At 47.2% G+C, this 24,105-nt stretch overlaps 1 protein-coding gene across 10 annotated transcripts in view; it reads right to left on the bottom strand.

Moving 5' to 3' along the window:
- Positions 1–24,105, bottom strand: part of NAV3 (neuron navigator 3) — a 1,060,193-nt gene that overhangs the window by 394,893 nt on the left and 641,195 nt on the right. The window lies entirely within an intron of this gene.

The following is a 24,105-nucleotide window of genomic DNA, read 5'->3' as shown; positions in this document are numbered from 1 at the left end:
GACTGATGAGGGTGACTACCGACTCGCCTTCCTTAGCCATTCTGTGGTTTGTGGTAACCCCGACTTTTAGTCCCTATGGGGGTCACCCAGGGAAGTAGCTGCTCCCCTCGTTTGTTTGCCGTTTGCTTGTCGCCTGGACCAGATCACTCCAGCTGCTTGCCTCCTGTGAACTATGGGCCCTAACTGTGGCTACGTGGCTGCGGCCTTTGGGGTGTTGTGGCGTGGGCTTTGAGGGCCCCACACCGGCAGGTTTAGCGAGGAAAGGTGGATCTATCCCCGCACCGGGATCTGCCGCCCGTTTGGGCCTGGTACTCCCTGACAGTCTCCGTACTTTCCACTACGCGGCTCTCTCTCCAGCTGTGTGTGGGGTTCGGGCAGCACTACCAGGTGACCGTTCTCCCCCGTCGGTAGTCACTGCGCGGACGCTGTTAGACTACAACAGCCCCAGGGGTCTGCTCCTGACGTCTGCTCTCCCTGGACTGCTGCACTAAACCGGCTCACTGCTCCTCCTCTCCTGTTCTTGCCTACGCCACCTAGCAACCAGGCTCTCTACCACACCCCTTGAGTGGAGATGGAGGCTTCGCCCCCTCCACTCCTCAAGTGGAGGTGAAGGCTTTGCCCCCTCCTGGGATCCCCAGGGGTCCTCTCAAAGGTACATGTGTGAGACCTGATCACTATGCGCCTGTGTAGTCACACCTCGGTCAGCCTTCTGGATTACCTGTTTGTACTGTCCCCAGCATGGGTGCAGTACTCAGTGGTGCCTGACCAGGTCAGGGGCGCCACATTCCCCCTTAGTTATCACCAGCACGTCCTCGGGCTGCAAGACAACATTTTAAAATGCATAAAACATTAAAACATGGTAAAACTTTTAAAACCACCAGGTACCATACATCACCACCCTCCACCCACAAGTCCGTTAACCCACCCAAAACCCTCTCAGGAGGCAGGTCACCGGTTTCTTTTGGTAACCAGGTCTGGGCCATCCGTTTCCCCAGACCTTTCCTCCAGTCTTCCTCTCCCGTTGGCCGCGCCTTCAGCCACTTCTGGCAGGATGTAGAGGCGGCTTTCATGGGCTGGTGGTCTTCAGGGCATACCTGGCCTGGTGAAGCCGTGCCTTCAGCCACTTCTGGCAGGATCCAGAGGCGGCCTTCACGGTTGGTGCTGACCAGGTACCCTCTTTGTGGTGGAGAGCCAGGCCCCATAAACAGGCGTGCTCCCTGGTTGCAGGCGAGCCAAGCCCCTAAACAGGCTGGCTCTGGTGGTGGTACCTCTGGGGTAACTATTTACACTGCGAGAGTTTGTGGCTATAGCCAGTTCATAGCCTTAAGGTTTATGGGTTTCTCACATTAGTTCATGTGGGCACATGCTTAAACTTATAAACGTTGCAAACTGGTCAAAACTGTAACTTGCTGTACTTTACTTTTCTCTACTCCATTCCACCAGGGCTTGGGCCTGTAGGGCTGCGGCACCTGTTGCTTTCTCCATCTCTGTCTTTTCTTTCTTCTTCTGTATCTGTTTCTTTTTCTGTGTCTGTTTCTTTTTCTGTTGAGACCGCAGGTTCACTGTAGGGATGTCTGGGACATGGTGTAACATCCAATGCATACCATCCTCGTTCTCCTTGGTGCATGGTGAATTCCACTGAGTCTCCTGTCCGTAAGTTCCTTCCCGGATGTCCTCTGGGCAAATGGGCTCTAACATCCCTTCTATTAACAAAGATGCCTTCCTTCATACCAGGAGCTACTATGAAGCCATATCCTGATTTCAAGCTGAAGTCTTCTACTACACCGCGACAAAGTGGACCTCTGACCTGGGATTTGGCCCTTCTCAGGAACCGTTTCTCTTCCAAGTCTCTGGCCATGACTTCGTCTTTCTGCTCTGGAGACTGCGGTGCAGGGGAAAACTTTGTTCTGCTACGGCGCCGTGTCCTACGGGCTGGATTCTGCGGGGTTGCTGCTTCACTGCTTGCAGGCTCCCAGGTGAGGTTTCTGGACAACTCTTCCTCTTCATCCCAGCGGGAATACGGCAGCATCTCTGGCTCTGGGCATGGATCCACTGCTGATGGCTCCGGGGTCAGCTCCTCAGCTTCCTGGCCTCCTCTCCCCCTTAGTTCTTCTGAGCACTCCTGTTGTGGCAGCGCTGGGGATGGGTGTTCATCAGCAGGCCCGGGCGGGGGACTCTTTGGCGTGGTTGCTGCAGAAGTCGCCTTGGGAGTGTGCGGAGGGAGCAGATACCGATCCACCATCTCCTGTGGGAACTGGGCCTCTAGATCAGCCTTCAGCTTCCAGTATGCGGGGTCCTCTCCTATCAGGGACTTCCTAGCAGGGACTTCCTTAGACTGGGGAGCGGTGTCTGCTCTGGCCTTGCAGGCCGGGGTAAACAATGGTACATTCTTGTCTTGGCGGGCCGCGCCTGACATGGCGGCGGCCTGGTCTTGGCGGGCCGCGCCTGACATGGCAGCGGCCTGGTCTTGGCGGGCCGCGCCCGACATGGCGGCGGCCTGGTCTTGGCGGGCCGCGCCTGACATGGCGGCGGCCTGGTCTTGGCGGGCCGCGCCCTGCATGGCGGCGGCCTGGATCAGCGTCGCTGTCGCAGTCTCACTCAGGGTCGCAGCTGGAGTCTTAGCGGGCATCGCTACTGTGGCCGGTTCTTGGCGGGCCGGGCAGGGCATCGCTGCGGCGGCCTGGATTGGCGTCGCAGCTGCGATGGGATCGGTGCAGGCTGGGCTGGGCGTGGCTGCAGCGATCGGAGCTTGGCGGGCCGCACCTGGCGTGGCTGCGGCCTGGTTCAGCACCTCGCCTGCGGCGTGGATAAGCGTCGCTGCTGCGGTGGGGTCTTGGCGGGCCGGGCCTAGCAAGGCGGCGGCCTGGGTCAGCGTCACACCTGCGGCATGGATGAGGGTCGCGGTGGCAGCCGGATCTTTGCGGGCCGGGCAGGGCATCGCTGCGGCGGCCTGGGCTTGGCGGGCCGGGCAGGGCATCGCTGCTGCGGCCTGGTCCAGCGTCGCCGCGCCGGGCGCCTCTTCAGGGACCACGGGCGTGGCAGCAGGGGTCGGGGCACTCGCGCTGGCAGGGGCAACACTGGACTCACCCATCGGTGGCACCATCGGGGTCTGAGTCGTCGCCGCTCGGTCTGGCACTCGTCGCGTGGCTCTCCCCTCGTAGGCCTGAACCGCTGCAGCCATCTCCAGAAGCTCCATGCGTTCCTCTCTGATCTGCTCTACGACCCGGGTCTCCAGTCGGTCGCAGAACTGGGCAAGTTCCCGATACCACCAGGCAGCGGAGCCTGGCTCTGGGTCTCTGCGTTCAGACGCCATTTCCTCTGCGCCTTCTTCTGCACGATTTCCCAGCAGCGGACTCGTCGCTGCCTCCAGTAGCAGGCTCTTCAGTTTCTGCTCTGCCTCTTCCAGCAGCAGGCTTCTGGCTCCCTTTCTGTCCCGACGTCTCTGAACGCCTCCGCTCTCATCACTTGCGAGGTCAGGACTCTGCAGGGGATCTCTGGGTAGCCACACCTCTTCGTGGGCGGTAACTTCTCCCAGCGCGGGCTGCTGTTGTTTTTCAGCGCGCTTTTCATGGTGGCAATATGGCGGCGCTTCCAATTTTCCAAGCGGACCGCCCAGGCACATGGTCACCTGTCTGAACAGGTCTAGTCCTTATCCTGTTCGTGACGCCAGATGTGAAGCCCCACAAGTGCAGTGTCGGTGCATTACCTTCAGGGACTCCACTCGGCTGGATCCTGTCACGGGTAGGAGATCTTCTATTTAGGATTGTCGTGACGCCACTCTCAGAATTGCGGCCAGTGGGGACCGCCACTGCAGATTAAGGGATGCCTGGGGCTGATGGTGGGTGCAGTCAGTTGTAATAGCCTCCTGAGAGTGAGGCAAGCCCCAGGGCCCTGTGTGAGTGTGTAGAACCACAAGGCGCAGAATAACTCAGCACAAGCAGAATGTCTTTCAGGGGTTTTACTCACAGAAGGTGGCAGAGTGAGTAACCCGGGCGTAGCTGGGATGAACCAGGCTGGAACCAGGTGTCCTTCAGGCTGACTGATGAGGGTGACTACCGACTCGCCTTCCTTAGCCCTTCTGTGGTTTGTGGTAACCCCGACTTTTAGTCCCTATGGGGGTCACCCAGGGAAGTAGCTGCTCCCCTCGTTTGTTTGCCGTTTGCTTGTCGCCTGGACCAGATCACTCCAGCTGCTTGCCTCCTGTGAACTATGGGCCCTAACTGTGGCTACGTGGCTGCGGCCTTTGGGGTGTTGTGGCGTGGGCTTTGAGGGCCCCACACCGGCAGGTTTAGCAAGGAAAGGTGGATCTATCCCCGCACCGGGATCTGCCGCCCGTTTGGGCCTGGTACTCCCTGACAGTCTCCGTACTTTCCACTACGCGGCTCTCTCTCCAGCTGTGTGTGGGGTTCGGGCAGCACTACCAGGTGACCGTTCTCCCCCGTCGGTAGTCACTGCGCGGACGCTGTTAGACTACAACAGCCCCAGGGGTCTGCTCCTGACGTCTGCTCTCCCTGGACTGCTGCACTAAACCGGCTCACTGCTCCTCCTCTCCTGTTCTTGCCTACGCCACCTAGCAACCAGGCTCTCTACCACACCCCTTGAGTGGAGATGGAGGCTTCGCCCCCTCCACTCCTCAAGTGGAGGTGAAGGCTTTGCCCCCTCCTGGGATCCCCAGGGGTCCTCTCAAAGGTACATGTGTGAGACCTGATCACTATGCGCCTGTGTAGTCACACCTCGGTCAGCCTTCTGGATTACCTGTTTGTACTGTCCCCAGCATGGGTGCAGTACTCAGTGGTGCCTGACCAGGTCAGGGGCGCCACACTAACATCTTTCTTACATAGCCGAGTCTTTACCTTCGTAACACACAGACTTCTAGTCATCTTAATTTCATGCCAACACGTCTTGCATATACTTTACTGAGTATTATTATTATTATTACACTTCTGGAGATATGTTATTATAGACAAGGGATGGAAGAATAATTGCACATTTAGTTGTCAACATAACATAAGTAACACAGTCTACTGCATAAGACTGCACATACTCAATGACAAGCTGGACAGATGAGGACGATATGAAGGTTTCGGCTGTCAACAACTCACAAGCTTCCTGGATTTAGTACCCATTCCACATTTATACTTCAAGTAATGCAGACGATATATGAAATATTCCATACAGTGGGTGGCCTGCAGGGAGATGTGAGCAGATGTTGGAGTCAGCAGGGAAGGAGAAGGGACCGGATGTCGGAGCATGCTTGGCATACTTTGCCGGTGTGGCCTGTGGTATATCAATTGACATTGCTCCTATGTGGGAGAGATGACCTACTGCTGAGGGATGCCCTAACACAGCACCACTCTCCTCCATTACTACCTCTCTGGCCTCTCAGGATATTCTGCCCAGCAATGGCGTGGTGGTGCAGCGCTGCTCTGGGAGGTGAGGAGATAAATTTCCTACCTACAGAGCCTAAGGGATGTGTTTGCTGCAGTCAACCTTTGTAATAACACTCTAGCCTCTCTAAACATGCATGTGGGGGTATTAAGGAGGATGTGTCCTGGATAAAAAGTGATTTGAAAAAGGTAAATGAGAGAATGAAAGAGCCTGATAACACAATTGAAGATCAAATCCTGTCATACTAAAAGATATCAAAAAATATACCCAGAGTATTAATATGTTCCTAAATATAACTGATGATCTCGAAAACATGCTCAGAAGAAATTATATATGCTTGGTGGGAGTTCCTTAATGAGTGGAGGGATGGGATCCGGTAGCCTTTTTTAAATCTTGGTGGCTCCTTGGGTGATATTGAAGAAGCTACTCCATATTTAAGATAAAGACACTATTTTGCATAAGGCTAAATAGCACCATAATTTGATTATTGAGGTGGAATAAACCTCCATCTTCCCGGACTTCTTTGCAGAGGTCCAGAAAAAGAGAGTGCACTTTATGGATATAAAGAAATGCCTGCACGCCCTGGCTGTCCCGTACGCAATGTTGTACCCTACCAGGCTGCGGGATAACCACTTTTCGTAAAGTTCATGTTTGAAACCTCTAAAGAAGTTCTTCATTGGCTCGACTCTGACAAGGGGACATTTTAGACAAGGAGAATCGTGAATTGGGATATATTGTTTGTTAAGAAACAAAGTAATGTCTAATTATCTTTAATTCCCTGGTTAACACATTGTAATATAGGAATAACTGCAGGATGCAGGTCCTGTTTCTTCAATGATTGCTGGTTACATTCATACGTCTATGATGTATGTTTTCCTTGCTGGCCTATTAATGGTAAAGGCCCCTGCTCTCTCTACCAAAGAGAAATGTCATTGTATGTGTTTAGTGTTTAAAGGGGGTTGGGGTTTGTTCAATCTGGAAAAATGATACTACTTTTCTTTCAGTAGTTAAATTTATCCAGCACATTTATTGTATTTATGACTATGATATGGCTTACAACGTGAATATAGTCGCATGGAATGTGAGAGAGTTGGTGGATGCAAATAAGAGGTGGGCTGTCTTTGCCTTGTCAATTTCAGTGGGGAATTTTGTGTTTATCCGAGACACATTTCATAAACGACAAGATCCAGGTACATAGACGCCCCTTGGTGGGTTTCTCCTAGCACTCAGTCAGTATAGTGGTACATTACTCTGTAACTTTTACTTGTGATAAGACATCTATTGATGCAGATGGAAGGTATGTGTGCCTTGCTGCTCCATTTATGTGTCTATGATACTAGTTGCCCTTTATGTTCCTCCACCATATTCTGGAGAGATTCTTAAAAAGATCTTTTTGTTTATTGCCGATTCCCGATGGCCCCAGGTCTAGTTGTCGGAGACTTCAAAAATATTTACATCTTTTCTGGGATAAATTTTACAAGGGGAATATTGCTGAATCAGCTTCTCCTACCTCAATGGCCTTAACTCTGGGTGAAATGGGATAGAATGATATATGGCAACTAAAAAACCCAAGAGAAAGGGCATACTCCTGCTACTCTTCTTGTTATCAAGGACTGACTTAGCAGTTGGTTCTGACTAGAGTTGAGCGGACTTCTAATAATCCGGGTCTGGCGGATCCGTCGCGGGTTGGAAAATAAGTCCGTATCCGATCCGGACCTATGTATGTGAATGGGGAGCGGATCAGGGATGAGAGAGAGAGAGAGAGAAGAAAAAAATGTCCACTGACATAGGGCTAATTTCTTGGTGTCTCAATCCAAATAGGCTTCACTTATTAGAGGATACGAACATCCTGAAGTACATAGGAGTACTTTAATAAAAAATATGGGCTTGACCTCATGGGACGTAGTATGGTTGGGGGACATTATCAAAGGAGATATACTGCACAAATTTAAAAAGAAATCTAAAGAATGAACTAATAAGCTTGAAGAGGAAGTAGATAAGTCAGAATCCCTATTTATTAGGGAGAGGAGACTGCGCAGGGGAGAGAGGAAGAGAGTGCATGAGGCGGGATTATATATAATATATTATATAACTCTAAGTGTGTGTGAGTATATGCGTATGCTTTGTATATATCCCATACATTCACATTGGGGGCTATATATAATTTTCATTGCATAGTATTCATTTATCTGTCAGGTGCTGGGGCAGAATACTGACAGGGAATGAGTGTGCTGAGGGAGGGGCTAGACACTGAGGCCGGGCAGTGCCAGCTATGATTATGAAGTTTGGCAGTCAAACATGTCATGTTTGCTTGAGCTGTAGGTAAATAAAGTGCTGCAGAGAATAAAGTGATAATTCAAGAGGAACAAAAGTTAGAAAACAAAAAAAAATAATGTAGGAATGTTTTATATGACAATACAGCACAGATTAGCTTACAAAAAAATTGTTGGAGTTTATGTCGGACAACTTTAAGGTGCAGGATAGTCCATCATGCATCTTAAGTTTAATTAATGAGGAGTGAATATCTGTCACAGACAACAAGGAAATTCTAAGAGCATTTTGGAGATACTACTGTAAGCTGTACTCTTCTAGATTTCCCAATAACAAACTGGAGCAGAAGGAAAACTAAAATCAAAGTGCTCAGACTAACTGAGAGAGCAGTTCAAACAATGACAAATCCCAAACTCGTGAAAAATTGGAATGTGCGCTGCATACATTCCCTAAAGAGAAAGCTCAGCGATCAGACGGACTTCCAGGAAAATTTTATAAACATTTAGTGGGGTGCTATTGCCTCAACTGTTGACAGTATTTCTGACTGCGGTCTGCTCTGCACATCTTCCAGTATCAATGTTGGAGGCCATCATAATTGTTACTCTTAAACACGGCAAAGATCCTGAAGCCTCTGAGTCCTATAGACCCATATTGCTGCTTCAGATGTACGTACAGTTGTTGGCTAAAGTGTTGGCAGCTAGACTCGCTAATGTCATTGAATAAATAATTCATAGTCATCAATCGAGGTTCATGCAGGATAAATCCACGACTATTAACTTCAGACGGCTGGTTTTAAATATGCAGTTAAGCTCTAAAGATACTGGATTAGGAGCAGGGCTATCTCTTGATGAAGCTCAAGCATTCAATACGGTTAAATGGAACTATTTATGGAGGCTTCTAGACAAGATGTGATTTGGTCCCAATTTTGTAGCATTCCTTAAGCTGTTATGCAATCAGCCAACTACTAGGATTAGGGTCAATGGAAGCACACAGCAGAGATGTCCCCTATTTCCCCTTATTTTTGTCACTCCCTTTGAAAATTTGCCGTGCCTTATGCAAGTATCCCCGATGGTGAAAGGGCTTAGAATGGGGGAGTTTGATGAACGTACAGTATATCTCTTTATGTGGATGATATGCTTTATTCCTTGGATATGCTTCTTCTTCAATTTAACCGGTAATGACTATTGTGAGGGAATTTGGAACATGGTCTGGCCTCCTCACAAATTGGAGTAAATTGGTCCTTATGGTCTTAGACCCGATTCCAGAAACAAAGTAGCTGGTTCTCACAAATATTTAAAATGGTGACAGAATTCAAGTATCTGTGGATTAGAGTGACAGAGATGGAACTAGGAGAGGCCTTATGAAAACATGCTTAATGTGTACCTGAAAATGTTCTCCCTTAATATTTAAGCCAAATTGGAGGCTGACGTAGGAATGATTTTGAAGACCAATGGGACTCTGTTCTAAGCTCAGTGCCTATACTTTCTCTAGCCAAAGCCCGCAGGTTATCACAGCTCTATCTCATCCATAGAAAAATATAGAACCCCAGCATTGTTACTACCTGACTCTAGATGTCCACATTGAGCTTCATCTGACGCCCATCTTATACATATGTTTTGGTAATATAATAGTATTGGCCAGTTCTGGAATGATGTCCTTGATATTATAAATAGGATTTATTGAATAGTCCTGAGCTCGGGACCAAAAGCGTGTTTATTGGGTGTTATACCGGACATCTCTGAGGAAGTTCAAGAGGTGATTGGTATAGCCAGAATTCCTGATATAGCGAGGAAAACTATTACCTCTCATTGTAAACAACTCACCCCACCAAGATCCATTGAATTTATTAATAGAGTTATAGGGTCTATATGACTGAAGATAGGAATTTATGTCAAGAGGAATGCAATTAAAAATTTTATATGATTTGGGGTCCAAGGATTAATACCCCTGGATTACCATGAAGAGTTTTGATGCTGGAAAATATACATCCCTTTATACGATAATATAACCTTCTTTTCTTCTTTAATTTTGAGTCATAATCTATAAATGGACACTTGCTGGTTAGTGAACAATTCTTGTGTACATGTGGTTTCAAAGCAATGTCAAAGCCTATATTTATGACATTTGTATTATTGTATACAGATTATACTTGACAATGTATGTTAAAAAATTTGCTTTCCAGGTGGGGAAAGGGGATGAAGCTAAAATTTACTGCTGCTTAGATGTTTGTATCTTTAAAAGGTTTATCAAAAATAATTTGATTTAAAAAACAAATATTCCACACAGAAATAGGGCAAGGTACTACATTTATTTACTCTCTCAGATCAACCAAATTACTCTGTTCATGACACTTAATAGTAGAGATGAGTGAATTTATTTGAATAGAAATAAATTCTTCTTGAATTTTATAAACATCTTCAGTATATGACTTTTTTGCAATTGGCTTCAGCTCGGCCACCGTTGTACTGACCCTCACCCCTCATCTGTCCTGTCATGCTGTCCTCCATGCCTCTTCTTTTCGCCTTCCCCCTTCACAAGCATCCGGTTTAGTTACTTGACTCTATGCCATGGCTTCCATCACCAGCTATGCCTTTGATGTCACTGCGTGCTGTGCCGTTGTTTTGCATGTTGTGCCATCACAACGTTTGATATGTGTCGCCTAGTCACCACACTGACGTCAGAGACCTATCGGCAATGAAAGCCAGGAGTGAAGCCGCTCAAGAGAATTTGCATAAGGGTAGAGGGGAAAAGTAGACATTTGGAAAACCAGACTGAGGCTTACAGGAGGCAGTAAGACAGGTAATTGGTTAGGTGAATATAATTTTGGATTTTTACATCCTTCATTTATTATGCTCTGGGATCTGGAGCAAACCCATATTATAATAAGAAGCAGTAAATTTGTAGAGAATAACTTCACTGCCAATCACTGTCTGAAGCTGGTGCAAAAAAAGGTCAAAAGTTGCAAAATCTTGGAGCAACACAGAGTTGAAAAAGTTTTGCAGCTTTTCAAACTGTTTTAAGGCATATTTTAGTTTAATGAATTGGACATTTGACTTTTTAGTCTCTGGTCAATCCATTAAAGGAGTTGTTCACCCTTTTTTATTACTGGCAATATCGATATTATGTTGAGAAACAAGGTTTCTCTCAAATACCTTGTGTTGCCAATAGTGCCTGTGAGCGGCTCTATTGCGGACTGCTCTTCCACATCGCCTGACCCTTGGGCTCCGTGACATCTGATGTCCAATGATGATGCAGGCCGCAGTCTTCCTGAGTGACTGGACTGTGGGTGGCATTTCACCGCTCATCACAGCCCAGCATCTCCCTGCTCTCTCCTTCACTGCAGAGCACCGCAAGCTGGAGCGATGCTGGGCTTTGACAGGCAGTGAAACTCCCCCCACAGTCCCATCACTCAGGAAGACTGCAGCCTGCCTCAGCTGACATGACATCACCGGACATCAGAGGTCACGGAGCCAGGGGGTCACGTGATGTGGAAGAGCGGTCCGCCCGCAGTAGTGCCGCTCACAGGCACTATTGGCATCACAAGGTAGTTGAGAGAAACCTTGTTTCTCAACATAATATCGATATGGTCAGTAATGAAAATGGAGGAACCACCTCTTTAATTGCTCTTTCAAATCAAGCTAACATTTTTGGCTCCTAAAGAGCAATTTTTGCCTCACAAATAGGCAGATTCAGGAATGGTAAGCAGATACAAATAAGGGCCAAGTTCACATGTGGAAGATTCCGTCAGGATTTAGGTGAAGACTTCATCTAGACTGTGATGTAAGCTGTTATGATTCGCTGCTGGCAAACCACACTATTCACATGCTCGGGGAAATATAAGCTACAAATTATTTTATTTTTTAATCCGAATACTTTTTTTTTCTTATAATACTGTCCTTGACTTAAAAAGTATTGTTGTCCTTAAACATAAAAACAAGTGAAAAGACTTGACTTAAACATGAATTTCAACTTAGGAGAATTTTATTCTAACTCTTTAGGGTACAAATAAATCTGAGGAACCAGAGTAGAAAGTCGAATATTCTCTGAGGCCTGTCCTGGCCTTAAAAGGCCACAACAAAGTTCAGCTTGTGTACAACAGATTGCCTCCATGTTTCTGCATACTCAGTGAGACAGAGAAGAAAACAAAAGGTGAAGTCTAAGTGAGTAACCACATCAAACACTTTGTATTTCATTCAGTCTGGAAAATCTGATTCAGTACCGTATTATGAATTCTTTTATTTATTTTTTTTTTTTTTTAAGTAACTCTCTAGATGTTGGTGAATATAAAGAAATTTATAGAAATACCATAGATAAACCTGTAGGAAAAAATAGATACCGTGTTTTTTGGACTATAAGACACACTGGACCATAAGACACATTTTAAAGGAGGAAAATATAAAAAAAATGTAAAGCAAAAAAAGTGGTCATGACACACTGTTATGGGGTGGGATCTGCTGCTGATATTGTTATGGGGGTAATGTTCCCCAATTCTGTACTAATGTCCTAAACATGATGTATATGTTCTCCATCATGTTATATATGTGGCCCATCCTGGTAAACATGTCCCCATCCTGGTATATATGTGGCCCATCCTGAAATATACGTAGCTAGCCCAGTCTGCTATATATGTTCTCCATCCTGGTATGTATATCCCCCATCTTGGTACATATAATCCCCATCCTTGGCGCATCCTGTTATATATGTCCCTCATCCTGGTATACATGCCCCCCATCATGGACCCATCCTGGTATACATTTCCATCATCCTGGTATATATGTTCCACATCATGTGCCCATCCTAGTAAATATGTGGCTCATCCTGGTATATATGTGGTCCAGACTGGTATACATGGCCTATACTAGTATATATGTCCCTCATCCTGGTATATATGTTCCCCATCATGGGCCCATCCTGGTATACATGTCCATCATCCTGGTATATATGTTCCACATCATGTGCCCATCCTAGTAAATATGTGGCCCATTCTGGTATATATGTGGTCCATCCTGGGATACATGGCCTATCCTAGTATATATGTCCCTCATCCTGGTATATATGTTCCACATCATGGGCCCATCCTAGTAAATATGTGGCCCATCCTGGAACATAGAGTCAGGGCCAGAAATATTTGGACAGTGACACAAGTTTTGTTATTTTAGCTGTTTACAAAAACATGTTCAGAAATACAATTATATATATAATATGGGCTGAAAGTGCACACTCCCAGCTGCAATATGAGAGTTTTCACATCCAAATGGGAGAAAGGGTTTAGGAATCATAGCTCTGTAATGCATAGCCTCCTCTTTTTCAAGGGACCAAAAGTAATTGGACAAGGGACTCTAAGGGCTGCAATTAACTCTGAAGGCATCTCCCTCGTTAACCTGTAATCAATGAAGTAGTTAAAAGGTCTGGGGTTGATTACAGGTGTGTGGTTTTGCATTTGGAAGTTGTTGCTGTGACCAGACAACATGCGGTCTAAGGAACTCTCAATTGAGGTGAAGCAGAACATCCTGAGGCTGAAAAAAAAGAAAAAATCCATCAGAGAGATAGCAGACATGCTTGGAGTAGCAAAATCAACAGTCGGGTACATTCTGAGAAAAAAGGAATTGACTGGTGAGCTTGGGAACTCAAAAGGCCTGGGCGTCCACGGATGACAACAGTGGTGGATGATCGCCGCATACTTTCTTTGGTGAAGAAGAACCCGTTCACAACATCAACTGAAGTCCAGAACACTCTCAGTGAAGTAGGTGTATCTGTCTCTAAGTCAACAGTAAAGAGAAGACTCCATGAAAGTAAATACAAAGGGTTCACATCTAGATGCAAACCATTCATCAATTCCAAAAATAGACAGGCCAGAGTTAAATTTGCTGAAAAACACCTCATGAAGCCAGCTCAGTTCTGGAAAAGTATTCTATGGACAGATGAGACAAAGATCAACCTGTACCAGAATGATGGGAAGAAAAAAGTTTGGAGAAGAAAGGGAACGGCACATGATCCAAGGCACACCACATCCTCTGTAAAACATGGTGGAGGCAACGTGATGGCATGGGCATGCATGGCTTTCAATGGCACTGGGTCACTTGTGTTTATTGATGACATAACCGCAGACAAGAGTAGCCGGATGAATTCTGAAGTGTACCGGGATATACTTTCAGCCCAGATTCAGCCAAATGCCGCAAAGTTGATCGGACGGCGCTTCATAGTACAGATGGACAATGACCCCAAGCGTACAGCAAAAGCTACCCAGGAGTTCATGAGTGCAAAAAAGTGGAACATTCTGCAATGGCCAAGTCAATCACCAGATCTTAACCCAATTGAGCATGCATTTCACTTGCTCAAATCCAGACTTAAGACGGAAAGACCCACAAACAAGCAAGACCTGAAGGCTGCGGCTGTAAAGGCCTGGCAAAGCATTAAGAAGGAGGAAACCCAGCGTTTGGTGATGTCCATTTGTTCCAGACTTAAGTCAGTGATTGCCTCCAAAGGATTCGCAACAAAATATTGAAAATAAAAATATTTTGTTTGGGTTTGGTTTATTTGTCCAATTACTTTTGACCCCCTAAAATGTGGAGTGTTTGTAAAGAAATGTGTACAATTCCTACAATTTCTATCAGATATTTTTGTTCAAACCTTCAAATTAAACATTACAATCTGCACTTGAATTCTGTTGTAGAGGTTTCATTTCAAATCCAATGTGGTGGCATGCAGAGCCCAACTCGAGAACTGTATGTTGCCCATCCTGGTATATATGTTTCCCATCTTGGGCCCAACCTAGTAAATATGTTATTCCTTCCTGGTATGTTTTGTCCTATCCTGGTATGGCCCATCCTGATATATATGTCTCCCACCATGGTATATATGATCCCCCACCTGTGCACATCTTGGTATAAATGTCCCCCATCCTGGTATATATGCCTCTCATTATGTCGCACACATAAGAAATAAACAATTCTATTCGTTCACCTTCCCTCCACTTCCCCTGGTGTGTGGCATCCTCTTCTGATGCCAGCAACTAACTTCAGTGTGTGACAGGCAGCGCATGACGTCAGTGCCATGCCCCCCAATCACACATCGTTAGCTGCCAGCTAATCCAAAATTAATATTCACTATGGCCATGGGAGCAGTGAATATTCATTTTCTTTAATAGCGGAAACATGTCTTCACCCCAGCCATCGGGTTTCTGCAGCGGCAACCCAGCTCCTGCCTCCTATCACTAACTCCACCACCACCGCTGCCCCCAACCACCTTGAGGAAGGTACATCAGTAATATAAGATGCATCCCACACTTTCCTCGCATGGTATATAAACTCTCCACCATGCAGTGAATTTTGAACAGAACACAGGCTACTGTTTGAAATAGCTTATAGTCTATATAAAGAACAGCAAACAAATAGTATCATTTGATAATAAGGGTATATTAGAAAATTAGGCAATTTACACAATTGCCTAATTTATTTCTTTTTAATTTACTAAAGATGAAACCTTGAATCAACATGTTCATATTATGATTTGTTGTTTTAAGATTCATTTAATTTACAAGCATTCAGTTTTGGACTTTTTTACAGGAAAGATTTTCTGCTTTTTTAAAAGTTTGTAAAATAAAAAACACCAAGCATTTTTGTTTGGGTTTTTTATTTGGTTATATTTTATATTTATGCCATTTTTCAATTTATATAGTAAAGGCTATGCCTAAAATTGCAGACATAATGCCATACCCTAATAACACAATGTTTTTAAAAAAAAAACAAGAAAAAATTTAAAAAGACACCAGAGACCCCTTTGACCCCCACTAATCCTAAGAATGAAAGAGTTTCTATGATAACTAACTTGAATAGATGTGTGTGCACAGTGGATGGCAGGAGTGCAGAATAACCCAATTCAAGTGAATTGCCAGGAGTGCTTATGCAAAAAGAAAAAACGTGAAAAAGCAGCAGCGCCGATTCAGTGCTGTGGCCTCTTCAGTCTCACCATCGGTCGGGGTCCCAGTGATTGGACCCCCATTGAGCATAATGTGGTGGCATACCCTATACCAGTGATGGCGAACCTATGGCACGCGTGCCAGACTGGGCACGCAGAGCCCTTTGTGTTGGCACGCGCGCTGTCGCCACACTGAGCCACGTTGATATGCAGGTGTGATCGCGCCAGCAGATCAAGGTGGTGTTTAACAGAGGAGACATTTCTCCTCGCTCTGACACGCCTCCTCTCCTGGGCTGCAGACCTGTTGCCTAGGAGACGGAGGAGCGTCAGTAGGCGGCGCCGGGGTCTTGTGGACTGGCCGCGCGGGAACTGAAGTGACTGAGGATGCAGCAGAAGAGGATGGGGGCTAGAAGGTGAGTTTTCTTTTTTTTTTTTTTAAGCTGTGTGCGCGGCTGTGCCAAAGTGTGGGGGGACAGAGCCAGCACGGGGGAAACATGGGGAGCACGAGGGACAGAGCCAGCACGGGGTATACCGAGCACGGGGGAAACATGGGGAGCATGGGGGACAGAGCCAGCACGGGAGGGGAACATGGAGCGCACGGGGAAACATGGGGAGCATGGGGGACAGAGCCAGCACGGGGGAAACATGTGGAGCACGGGGGACAGAGCCAGCATGGGGGGAACATGGAGCGCACGGGGGACAGAGCCAGCACGGGGTATACTGAGCACGGGGGAAACGTGGGGAGCATGGGGGACAGAGCCAGCATGGGGGAAACATGGGGAGCACGGGGGACAGAGCCAGCACCGGGGGAACATGGAGCGCACAGGGGAAACATGGGGAGCATGGGGGACAGAGCCAGCATGGGAGGGGAACATGGAGCACACAGGGGAAACATGGGGAGCATGGGGGACAGAGCCAGCACGGGAGGGGAACATGGAGTGCACAGGGGAAACGTGGGGAGCATGGGGGACAGAGCCAGCATGGGAGGGGAACATGGAGCACACAGGGGAAACATGGGGAGCATGGGGGACAGAGCCAGCACGGGAGGGGAACATGGAGTGCACAGGGGAAACATGGGGAGCACGGGGGACAGAGCCAGCACGGGGGGGAACATGGAGCGCACAGGGGAAACATGGGGAGCACGGGGGACAGAGCCAGCACGGGGGGGAACATGGAGCGCACGGGGGAAACATGGGGAGCATGGGGGACAGAGCCAGCACGGGAGGGGAACATGGGGAGCACGGGGGAAACATGGGGAGCACGGGGGACAGAGCCAGCACGGGGCAAACATGGGAGCACGGGGGAAACATGGGGAGCACGGGGGACAGAGCCAGCACGGGGCAAACATGGGAGCACGGGGCAGAGCACGGGGCATATACAAACAGAGCACGGGGCAAACATGGGAGCACGGGGCATATACAAACAGAGCACGGGGCAAACAGGGCATACAGAGCACGGGGCATACAGAGCACGGGGCATACAGAGCATGGGGCAAACATGGGAGCACGAGGCAAACATGGGAGCACGGGGCAAACATGGCTGCAAAGATGGGGGAAACGTGCAAAGAGGGAGAGAAATTTGCAAAGAGGGAGAGAAACGGCTGCAAAGATGGGGGACACATGGCTGCAAGGATGGGGGAAACATGGCTGCAAGGATGGGGGAACATGACTGCAAGGATGGGGGGTAAACATGACTGCAAGGATGGGGGGAAACAAGCCAGGATGGGGTACATTTAGCAGGAAGGGAAACATGCCAGGAAGGGGTACATTTACCAGTATGGGGGATACATTTACCAGGATGGGGGGATACATTTACCAGAATGGGGGGAAACATGAAAGGATGGGAGGGAAACATGTCAGGATGGGGGTACATGAACATGCCAGGATGGGGAACATTTAGCAGGAAGGGTGACATTTACCAGGATGGGGTACATTTACCAGGAAAGGGGACATTTACCAGGATAAGGGAACATGCCTGGATGAGGTACATATACCAGGATGGGGTCATTTAACAGCATGGGGGAACATTCCAGGATGGTATACATTTACAATGATGGGGTACATTTACCAGGATGGGGTACATTTACCAGGATGGGGTACATTTACCATGAATGGGGTACATTTACCAGGATGGGGCCATGATGTGGACAAATATACCAGAATGTAGGAAATATATATCAGGACGGGGGACATGTTTACCAGGAAGTGGCCAGGAAGGGGGACAGAACTACACAATGAAGGGGGGGGGAGCAACTCGTACATCTTTATGGGATTTCAAGATGTTCAGACTTTGAAATGTAGATGTGGATTACAGGGTGACATCTGATTGCATTCTATGCTAAAATCAATTTTTATTCCAGAAGGAATAAGGCTACTTTCACACATCCGGCTTGAGCTCTGCGGCTCAATCCGGCTGTGAAGCCTATGCAACGGATGCGGTGAAAACACCGCATCCTTTGCATAAGTTTTTTACATGCGGCCGGTCCGGTTTTTACCGCTTGCGGCATGCTACTGAGCATGCGCAGTGGCAAAAACCACATGCGGCGGCCGGATGCGGTTTTTGCCGCATCGCGCCGCATCCGGCATCCATAGGGATGCATTGTGAAAAGCGCCGCATCGGCCGGATGCGGCGCGACGCGTTTTTTTTTGCCGGAGCAAAAAACGTGCCAGGGAACGTTCCATCCGGCCGCTGCATCGGCTAAATCTGCCGCATGCGGCAAAAGCCGGACCAAACGCAAGCCCATGCGGCACAATGCGGCACTAATTAAAGTCTATGCAGGAAAAACGCAACCGGCAGCAAAAAAAAACGGTTGCGGTTTTCCTGCAAAGTGCCGGATTGTGCCGCATTGCAAAAGCCGGATGTGTGAAAGCAGCCTAATCCAACTGCTGTGTCTGGAAAGGGCAGGGGCTCAGCTTCAATGTGTGGTAAGCATGCACGAGCGTGATGCCCCCTGCTGAAGAGAAGGTGGCAAAGGTAAGGTTACAATCAATTATTTACATAATAGGATTGGTTGGCACTTCGGAAAAAAAATTGGGTTTAGGGCTACAGTTTGGGCACTCGGCCTGTAAAAGGTTCGCCATGACTGCCCTAAACTGTACTGCAGGCAGACTTGTCCATACTTGTAGACTACTTTGTGTATGGGTTGCATGAAGACATTTGGACATCACATAATGCCATAAGTAAAAGATTTCTAATCCTACAGTACACATAGGTTTACGGAAATCCCCATCTTCTATCTGAATAATTAAAGATAGAAAATTATTTAGAAATATCAGTCTATAAAGAATTTAACATAACTGTCCTGAATATTAAGTGTCTTGGCCTGAGGTTAAGTAACAGCTGAATGAAGCCAGCAGAGCAGGTGAGGCTCCAGTGTTCTGGATAGATACAGACAAGGGCTGACAGCTGCAGATTGGCAGAAGTTATGAAGTAGCTCTCTTTCTTTTATATTTATGGCTCTGCTGTCTCAAGATATTTAGTTTTAACTGTTGAAAGGGCTCCTTTGAACAAGCAAAGACAAAACGGATACTTCTGCAATGAAACTTTGAAAATGGATATACACTGTCTTTACCACTTCCTTAAGCCTCACTGCTAACTGAGTTGAGGATGAAAAGTATCTGTACAATAAAGGAGATACCGCACCAATCATTGCACAGCATGCATATTGGCTCCCTAGGATATAAAGTGTTATTTTTATCACAATAACTTATCACCTGTTTATTGGATAGTGGACAGATGCCCACCAGGGGCGTATTGAGGGCCCATCCGGTGCTATCACCACTCTAGAGTGTACTGTTGTGCGCAGCGTGTCGATAAAGTTAAACTCTGTGGTGGAGCAGGGAATCATGGTCTATATACACTACTTATCTATGTTCTGTAGACTGCAGGTCGATTTAGGCCTGCGGTCTACAGAAAAGGAAGGGAGACATATGCAAGACGTGCATAGTAGCCCCAGCGCGATGATCTCTCCACACTAGTCAACCCAATGCCTTCGTCCTGTCTTCTGGTCGACTGATCAGGATCCATGGTTAGGTGAGTATAAGATGTTTTTTATATTTTACTAGCTGTAGTAACCGGCGTTGCCTGGGATAGTAACTGTCTCTCTGTCTCTCTCTCTTTGTCTGTTTGTCTCTGTCTGTCTCTGTTTGTCTCTGTCTGTCTCTGTCTGTGTGTCTATCTCTGTGTGTCTGTCTCTGTGTGTCTGTCTCTGTGTGTGTCTATGTGTGTCTGTCTCTGTGAGTTTGTCTCTGTCTGTCTGTCTCTGTCTGTATCTTTCTGTCTCTATCCATGCGTGTCTCTGTCTCTATCCATGTGTGTCTCTGTCTCTATCTATTTCTGTCTGTGTCTAGCTCTCTGTCTGTTTCTCTCTCGGTCTGTCTCTTTGTCTGTCTCTCTCTGTCTCTCTGTCTGTCTGTCTCTCTCTGTGTCTGTCTCTCTCTATCTCTGTGTCTGTCTGTCAGTCTCTTTCCCTGTCTGTCTCTTTCCCTGTCTGTCTTGTTCCCAGTCTGTCTCTTTTCCCATCTGTCTCTTTTCCTGTCTGTCTCTTTATGTCTTTGTCTGTCTCTCCCTGTCTGTCTCTCCCTGTCTGTCTCTCCCTGTCTGTCTCTGTCCCTATCTGTCTCTGTCCCTGTCTGTCTCTGTCCCTGTCTGTCTCTGTCCCTGTCTGTCTCTGTCCCTGTCTGTCTCTGTCCCTGTCTGTCTCTGTCCCTGTCTGTCTGCCTTTTTCCCCTGTCTGTCTGTCGGTCTCTTTCCCTGTCTGCCTCTATCTGTCTCTTTCTCTGTCTGTCTGTTTGCCTGTTTTCCCTGTCTATCTCTGTCTGTTTGCCTCTTTCCCTGTCTGCCTCTATCTGTCTGTCTCTGTCTCTTTCCCCGTGTGTCTTTCTGTCTGTCTCTTTCTGTCTGGCTGGCTTTTTTCCCCCATCTGTCTCTGTTTGTCTCTGTCTCTTTCCCTTTCTGTCTGTGCCTGTATGTCTGTGCCGGACTGTCTGTGCCTGACTGTCTGTCTCTCAGTCTGTCTCTCTGTCTCTATCCGTCTCCCCACTGACATTATATTACCTCACACATAAGCTTCTTATACTGACAATTTATTTTGTTCCTATAGTAACCAATCACAGCTGCTATTAATAGCCTGTAGCTCGCAGCTCCATTCACTTTAATGGAGGCAGGTTTTTGAAGAGTAACTGTAACGCGCGGGGTTAAATTTTCCTTTCAAAACATAGTCTATGACGTTCCCTGAGTCACATGGGGCGTCTGTGCAAAATGTTGTGATTGTAAATGCGACGGTGCGGATTCCTTTGGTGGACATACACACACATACTGAGTTTTATATATTAGACTAGCTGTAGTACCCAAGCATTGCCCAGGATAGTAACTGTCTCTCTTTCTCTCTCCCAGTCTCTGTCTTTCTGTCTCTGTCTGTCTGTCTCTGTCTGTCTGTCTGTCTCTGTCTGTTTGTCTCTGTTTGTCTCTGTGTCTGTCTGTCTCTCTATCTGTCTCTCTGTCTGTCTCTCTGTCTCCATGTCTGTCTCCATGTCTGTCTCTGTCTCTGTCTGTGTGTCTCTCTGTCTGTCTCTGTCTATGTGTTTCTCTGTCTGTCTCTTTCCCTGTCTATCTCTTTCCCTAACTGTCTTTGTCTGTCTGTGTGTCTGTCTTTATCCATGTCTGTCTGTCTGTGTCTACCTCTCTGTCTATTTGTCCTATCTCTCTGTCTGTCTCTGTATCAGTCTCTCTGTCTGTCTGTCTCTCTCTATCTGTGTCTGTCTGTGTCTCTCTCTGTCTGTCTCTATCTCTGTGTCTGTCTGTCTGTCAGTCTCTTTCCCTGCCTGTCTCGTTCCAGGTCTGTCTCATTCCAGGTCTATCTTATCATCATCTGTCTCTTTCTCCGTCTGTCTCTTTCCCAGTCTGTCTCATTCCAGATCTGTCTCATTCCAGGTCTGTCTCATTCCAGGTCTGTCTCATTCCAGGTCTGTATCATTCCAGGTCTGTCTCATTCCAGGTCTGCCTCTTTCCCCGTCTGTCTCTTTCCCCATCTGTCTCTGTATCTTTCCCTGTCGGTCTCTTTTCCTGTCTCTGTCTCTTTCCCTGTCTCTTTCCCTGTATATCTCTCGGTCTGTCTCTTTCCCTGTCTGCCTGTCTCTTTCCCTGTCTGTCTGTGTCTGTCTCTTTCCCTGTCTGTCTGTGCCTGTCTCTTTCCCTGTCTGTGTCTGTCTGCCTCTGTCTCTTTGACTGTCTGTCTGTCTCTGTCTCTCTCTCTGTCTGTCTCTTTCCCTGTCTGCCTCTTACTATGTCTGTGCCTATGTCTGTCTCTTTCTGTCTCTCTATCCGTCTCTCCACCGACATCTTATTACGTCACACATGAGCTTCTTATACTAATAATTTATTATTTTGTTCTTATAGCAACCAATCACAGCTCCTATTAATGACCTATAGCTCGCAGCTCCATTGACTTTAAAACATAGTCTATGACGTTCCCTGAGTCACATGGGCTGTCTGTGCAAAATGTTGTGATTGTAAATGCGACATTGCGGATTCCTTTAGTGGACATACACACACACACACACACACACACACACACACACATACACACACAATCATACACTCAGCTTTATATATTAGATTTTAATAGTGCTTAATGGGCAACTACTCAGTTCCATCCATACAGTGTGGCAGGACTACTGGGATTACTAAGGGCCATACATACAGTGTGGGGGAAATACTGGGGGCCATCATACACTGTGGAAGGAAATACCTGGAGCCATCTTACACTGTGGGAGGAAATACTGTGGGGGGAATACAGGAGCCATCATACAATGTGAGAGAAATACTGCGTACCATCATGCAGTGGGGAAACTACAGGGGGCTTTCATACAGTGTGAGGGGAGTACTGGGGGCAATCCATACAGTTTGAGTAGGGCTACTGAGGGCCATCATACAGTGCAGGAGGATATTGGGTGCCATCATACAGTGGGAGGGGGCTGCTGTGGGGCCCATCATGCTGTGTATAAGGAGGTCTGGGCCCAACATGCTGTGTATAGAGTGGTGTGAGCCCAACATGCTGTGTATAAGGGAACTGTGGGGGCATTAAGTTCTGTAAGGGGGAGATGTGGGGGGAATCTTGCTGTGTAGAGGGAACCTGGGACATTATTAAATGTTAGGTGGCACTTAAGCATAATTGTTATAAGGACACTCAGGGTATTGTGACTGTCAAATGAGCACACTGGGGTCATTGTTACTTTCTAATGGTAACATGTAGGCACTGTTTTCTACAGCATTAAAGGGGTGGTTCACCCATATTTTTTATTGTCTAGTTTGATATATTGAGAAACAATGTTTCTCTCAAATACCTTATGTTGGCAATAGTGCCTGTGAGAGGCGCTATTGCAGACCACTGTTCTCCACTCTGGTTACGTCACATCAAGTGCGCACACGTCACATCCGTGTGGCCAGCCACAATCTTCCTGACTCACTGAGCTGTGAGCGGTGTTTCACCGCTCGTCACAGCCCATCTGCTCCCTCACAGCAGATTGCTGCAAGCAAGAGACGTGCTGTGCTGTGACAGCGGTAAAACACCGCCCACAGCTCAGTGAGTCAGGAGGACTGCAGCTGGCCGCAGGGATGTGACGTGTGTGGCACATGACGTGACGTCACCAGAGCGGGGATCAGCGGTCTGCAATAGCGCCTCTCACAGGCACTATTGCCAACACAAGGTATTTGAGAGAACATTGTTTCTCAATATAATATCGAACTAGACAATAAAAATATGGGTGACCCACCCTTTTAATATTTTCTAGGGTGCAATTTTACCATCTAGAGTGCACAAGGAGTATTTTCCTTTGTAAGAGGCATGGTGGACGTTATTATTATATGGGTTACTAAGAGGACATATACAGCAGCAGTCCAGTATTGTGGTGACAGCCAGCTGAGGAGTTTGTCCAAGTTGGGAATAGATGGGAACATTGTTGGAAATGTGAGAGGTCAAATGTGTCTTTGTTGTAATCCCTGCAGATAAGTCCTTGCAGGAGAAGTTGTGATATCTGCCTGGACCAGACAGAAAAGATGGGAAAGTGAATGACTGCATCAGAAAAAAACATCTGCTGTAAGTCACCATCTATAACTGCACTGTAATGTGTTCTGCAGCACTGTTATATCTACCACTATATGGTGGTAATAGCAGTGTTAATCCTTGTATAGTGAATTTCAGTAACAGCATGGTCATCTGCTATTGTTCCCCTATATCAATGATTAGACTGCAGCACCGTAGTTGTACACACGGTTAACTGGTTAGAAGCCCACTCAAATGTTCCCCCCCAAAAAAATCCCTGCCTGGCCTGAACCCCTAGCTATGCCAGACGCTCACTCCTTCCAAGTAAAGGGGCTCAGAAATGCCCGGTTAAGATGGAGAATTGGCCGTGCATGCATGTTAATGGGACTGCCTGAGATAACTAATTACAGCACTAGGCTGTCTGAATGGAAGATATGTTCGGAATCGGGGTTCAAGCAATTGGACTCCCAATGATGATCAGGCAATCC

Source organism: Anomaloglossus baeobatrachus, chromosome 4 (assembly GCF_048569485.1).
Source record: "Anomaloglossus baeobatrachus isolate aAnoBae1 chromosome 4, aAnoBae1.hap1, whole genome shotgun sequence".
NCBI lineage: Eukaryota > Metazoa > Chordata > Amphibia > Anura > Aromobatidae > Anomaloglossus > Anomaloglossus baeobatrachus.
The sequence above is the reverse complement of the archived record's forward strand: the minus strand, read 5'-3'. Positions and strand labels throughout refer to the sequence as shown.